Source organism: Tachypleus tridentatus, chromosome 10 (assembly GCF_004210375.1).
Source record: "Tachypleus tridentatus isolate NWPU-2018 chromosome 10, ASM421037v1, whole genome shotgun sequence".
Lineage (NCBI taxonomy): Eukaryota > Metazoa > Arthropoda > Merostomata > Xiphosura > Limulidae > Tachypleus > Tachypleus tridentatus.
Window position 1 is genome coordinate 160,571,348 of NC_134834.1, and position 6,000 is coordinate 160,577,347.

A 6,000-nucleotide genomic window follows, 5' to 3' on the forward strand; every position below is an offset into this window, starting at 1 on the left:
CCTAGGAAGGATCCCAAGATTCCTTCACACTACCGTCCAATTGCTTTGACGAGCTGTCTTTGTAAGACCTTAGAGAGGATGGTTAATGCTCGTCTTGTTTGGTTCCTCGAATCAAACAACCTTCTCTCGCCCACCCAGTGTGAGTTCCGACGCCAACATTCCACCACGGACCACCTAATTCGACTTGAAACATCAATCAGAGAAGCCTTTCTCAAACACCAACATCTTGTTTCAATATTCTTTGACATTGAGAAGGCTTATGACACAACATGGAGGTATGGCATTTTGCGAGACCTCCATATATATGGGTTACGTGGCCATTTACCTACGTTTATTAAAAAAAATTTAATGGGCAGGAGATTCCAAGTTCGTGTGTACAGGAACTTGGGGTCCCTCAGGGCTGTGTTTTGAGTGTCACATTTTTCAGTATAAAGATAAATGCCATCACTGAACAACTCCCTCTCACTGTTGCAAACGGGCTCTATGTTGACGACTTTCACATCTTGTGTCAGTCGTCGAACATGAGATATATTGAGCGGCAACTACAAACTGCCCTTAATCGTGTGCTGAAGTGGACTACGGCAAACGGCTTTAATTTTTCTCTCTCTAAAACCGTTTGCATGCACTTTTGCCGCCAACGGGGTATCCACCCTGATCCTGTACTCCGAATTGGTGAAGTTTCACTGCCAGTGGTCCCTGAGACCAAGTTCTTGGGGCTTATCTTTGACCATAAGCTGACCTTTATACCACACTTAAAGCAGCTACGGGTCAAATGCACAAGAGCACTGAACATTCTCCGTGTCCTCTCTACTGCCAGTTGGGGAGTGGATAGATGTTCTGTGTTAAAGATGTATTGTGCTTTTATTCTTTCAAAACTCGACTATGGATCAATATAAGTTCAGAGCTTATACGTCGAATCTCACGAACCTTCTCTGCACCTTCGCCGTTTGCAAGTGTCTTTACTGTATTCTTCGAAACTTCGCTCCTTACGAAAGCATCCCACTTGGGGATGTGTTTTCCTTCCTCAGTGGGCCTTACTTTTTTCAAAACAGACGATTTGCCATTGCTCCTTTTGGCCTTCGCATCCAGGCACAATTGGATGAATTGGGTCCGTCCTTAGAAAACATTGCAGAATCCACTGGTCAGCCCATCCCCCATTGCTTATTACAGCCCCCAAATGTGACCTTTCTTTAAGTCATCTGAAAATAGCAGATACTCCCGATTGGAAGTACCGTCTTTTATTTACTGAACATCTTTCGAACAACCTTTCTATTCCAATTTATACAGATGGTTCAAAATCAGGTGACTCTGTGGGCTCTGCCATGGTTTGTTGCGGTTCGGTGGTTGCGTGCAGAATCCCCTCTACAGCTTCTGTGTTCACTGCTGAACTGTACGCCATATCTCTTGCCCTGGATCATATTGAAGCTGAGCAGTACTCCGACTGCACTATTTATACTGACTCGCTTAGTTCTCTGCTGGCCTTGGAATCACTTCACGTTGGCTCACACCCTGTTCTCACTGATATTCAATACCGACTGGACCATTTCTCATTAACATCTATTTCTATACAGTTTTTCTGGATACCAGACCACATTGGTATTCGCGGGAATGCGCTTGCAGACATGGCAGCTAAATCTATCTGCTCTGGCACCATCACCACTGTGCCTATTCCGTACATGGACTATGGTCCTGTATTCAAGGCTCGGCTCCGTGCCAGCTGGCAGTCCACTTGAAGTGAGCAACGTGACAACAAGTTTTTTCAAATAAAACCTTATATTGGACTTTGGCCGTCTAGCTTCCGTAAGGTTCGGAAGGAGGAAGTTGTTCTAACTAGACTACACATTGGTAACAGTTTTTTTAACTCATCGTTTTCTTTTATCTGGAACTGATGCATCAGTGTGTAGTCTGTGTAACACTCAAATCACTGTAAGCCACATTTTACTTTCCTGCCATCGTTACGACTCTCAACGACGGCACTATTTTAAACATGTTTTTTTCCCAGGGTTTATCTGTAACATTGGACAGTGTTATTGGTGATGGTTACACTGTCCACCTTGATAAAGTTTTTAGTTTTTTAATGGCCATTAATCTTTTTAACCTCATTTAAGTGTTGGGTATTTATTCATTACACCTTTTTAATTGTGGTTCCCTTTTCAGAGTCTCAATCTCTCTCGTTCAATTTGACATTGGAAAATGGCCAGAACATTAAATAACTCGACACCAGCACTGGAAAGGCCAACTTCAGGTGACTAACGCTGCTGTTTGAACTGTCCGTTTGAACTACCCGTTAGTCATCCTGGAGAGTTGTTATTACGATTTTGCTATATGTCTTTTAACACTTTTCTTATTTTACCTTTTGATAATGGCTGTTATGACAACATAACCCGGAACCAGGACTGGAAAGGCCAACTTCAGGTGACTGACGGTGGTTTCTTGTACTTACCTGTTAGTCTTCCTGGTGGGTTATGATCATTACCATTTCGCTACAGAAAGTCCTTTACAACTTCTCTTACTCTGCTTTCTTTCTTAACATTGTAGACTAGGTGTCAACATTGGTTTTATGCTTTTTCTGTTTTTCGTTGATGTTTTGTTTTACCTTCATTCCCTTTTATGTATTTTACTACATTTAATTTATTTTTACCTTTTTACTGGACGTTTGGCGCAGATAGCCTAGCTGCTTTGTGCCATAAAACACTAAATCAATCAATTAAACATAAGAACTAGACGAAACATGATTTTGTTTATTAACAAGTACAAAACTAGTAATTTTTTTGTTTTGTTTTTTCTTTTGGTGATAAGGCGGCAGAGTTTTTCAATTTCCATCATATTCCGCACCCTGAGAATCACGTGGTGGTTGAATTGTACTTGACGTGGTTGCGGCGCATATCATTTTATTTCACGAATTGTTTTTGCAAGAGTAAAACTTTTAAAATTCTAATTAATTCTTACCATTAAAATCTAAATCCTCGAAACGGGCATAAGAGAAAACAATGGAGAGTTTGGAGGTTCAAAACCCACATAACCTGTATTTGAGGTATAACCTGTTTCAGATATAACATTTTTCTTAAGGTATACGAAACAGTAACATATTAGGATTATTAGCTGTGCTTAGATATTTATGATCTATTTATCACAAAAACTATAATTAAATTACTTTAGTTTGAAAACGTTTATAACTTAAGTTATTTTGACAAAATTAACTGAAACTGTAACAAAAGTAAATGTAAAGTCAAAGTAGGACTTAATTAGAGTCTGTACAACACATCGATTCAAAGAAAAACAATCTACACATGATGTCTGTCAAAAATAGAAGGGACATTTCTCTACACATTGTTATTTCGACTAAACAAAAGAAATGCAATCGATATAAGCAAAACTGGAACTTCATATGCAAAAATGTCCTTCCAATAACAAGGCATGAACTAAAACCGGAACAATGAGAAAATAATATTGTTAAAAAGAAGAAATAATGAATAATGATAAAAGAAGAATATGGTGGACAAGTTTTGGGTTGATAATAGAGAGCACGGTTAAAATACTGTCACAAACACTTACACCATATGTGCAGTGTACAAACCAAGTAGCAACCACTTCATTTCTGCACAGACACTGCTTCTAACGTTGACTTTCGCCCTACATAATACATCATAAAGGCTTTGTATTAATCGATAGAAGGTAATTATAAAAGTTTAGTTGTATTCGCTATACGGAATTATTAAATATACGGGGATGAAACATTCAAACACGAACTGAGTAGTAATTAGAAAGTACGTTTAAAATGGGAAGATTTTCTAGGTGTTAAACAGATTAAACGTAAAAGAAAGGATGGGTGTAGATTGTGATGTGTATATATATATATCAGAAACCACGGTTTCGTATTCTTGTTGTGGTTCATATGACCAGCTAAAACTAAAGGAAAAATAAGAAACTGTTTTGATTTACAGTGTTTTCTGATATATTATGGTAACAATTGTTTTGTAGGAGGCGAAATAATAAGTGGTCCTTATCGAAATGTCAGTAAAGGATACAAAACATGTGTAAGTATTATCAATTATTAATATAATAGGACTAAACCATCCAAAGATTGTTTAGAACTTTTTCAGCGCCATATTTCTATACGAACTCTTCCATGTTTAATTTTAAATGTACACATAAACACATGAAGTGTTATGTAATTACTTATATCTCAATTCTTACTTTTTACCAGAGTCAGCAGTAAGTTTATGGGCATACGACATTGAAAAAACAAAGTTTGATTCCTCTTTGTAGGCTGAGCGTAGATAGCCCATTAATTAGCTTTACACGACAAATATTACTTGCTTTATAACAAATGGGATTCCTTTAGTCACGGTTGCTTGAAATATTTTATTTATTCTGAGATTGCACATCTAACGACATCCTTTAGTGACTTAAAACACTAAAAATCTGGTTTTATCTGTGGTAAGCAAAGCACAGATATTTTTCTTGTGTAATTTGTGCTCAGCAGTTAAGAAACAAACATCTAATGACCTGAGATGATCGGTATTTCATTTTTTCGATCTACGTCCTAACCAAATTGTGAGGAAGCTCTGCGCGAAATTCAAAAAACAAAAACATTTTTTTATGATTATAGTGGTGTTTATTGTTCATTTATTATTTCCTTCTATTGTTTAGATTATCTATGAGTTTTAGTCGTATTAAATCGTTAGTTCACCTGCTACATAATCATTTTTGTATTGAGACATATATGTATAAGTGTATGATGAAACTGATACCAGCTTCTCTAGTGGTAACGTGCAGCAACTATTAATGTATCAGAAGAGTATGTGTATTTGTGATCATATAAAGTTGTACTCCTGTTACCTACTCTAATTAAATATCTTGCCTTCACTTACAGAGAACGAAAGAGTTACGCGTGGTCCTGCATGGCCAGGTGGTTAGGGTCGTAGACTCGTAATCTGAGGGTCGTGGGTTCGAATCCCCGTCACACCAAATATGCTCGCCTTTTCAGCTGTGGGGACGTTTTAATGTGACGGTCAATCCTAATATTCGTTGGTAAGAAAGTAGGCTAAGAGTTGATGGTAGATGGTGATGATCAGTTGCTTTCCTTCAAGTCTTACACTACTAAATTAGAGACGGATAGCGCAGATAGCCCTCGTGTAGCTTTGCGCGAAGTTAAAAAACAAACAAGCAAATAGAGTTGTGAAGCAGTTATGAAAAGGTATAGTGATTGTTATTTGTAATTAAGCACAAAGCTACACAATGAGCTATCTATGCTCTGCACACCATGGGGTTCGAAACCCGGATTCTAGCATTGTAAGTCCACAGACATACCTCTGTGCCACTGGGGAGACTTTGTTGTTTGAAGTGTATGGTGTAAATATTGTATTTGCTGTATTTTTTTCTTTTTATTCTTTTTCTGGCATTTCTGTTTGTGTGTAGTCTTTCAACGATAGAAACCGGGTTTCGATACCTGTGGTGGACAAAGCACACACAGCCTAACGTGTAGCCTTGTGCTTAACTTCAAACAAATAATCAATTCATTATTGTTGATTAATATTTATGATAAATCATTTATTAATATTGGTGACAAGTCCTGCCAGGCACATGTTTTTTAACTGTGTTAAAATTATTTCTAAGTTTGTTATTGTGTTTTTGTTCAACATTGAGTTACAAAGATTACCAAATCAGTTCGAAATTTTGTGAATAAGTTCCTATCGCATTTTGTAACAAATCAATACTGTCCAGCAGTAATGGCTGCTTTAATAATCTAAATAACTAACCGTCCAATTGAAAAGGTGTAAATAACATTTGTTATATTTTAATAGTAATTAAGCTTAGTCTTGGCTCTGCTCTATATGTTTTAAATCTAAGACTTACTTTAAAACGATCTATGATTATTTATTTATGAGGTGTTGAAAGCGTAACTGCATCAACTATTAACTTGCGTTTTGTTTTTCAGTTGGACTATATTTTTGCTAACCTTATCACTACAAACTGGGTTTCGATACCCGTGATGGA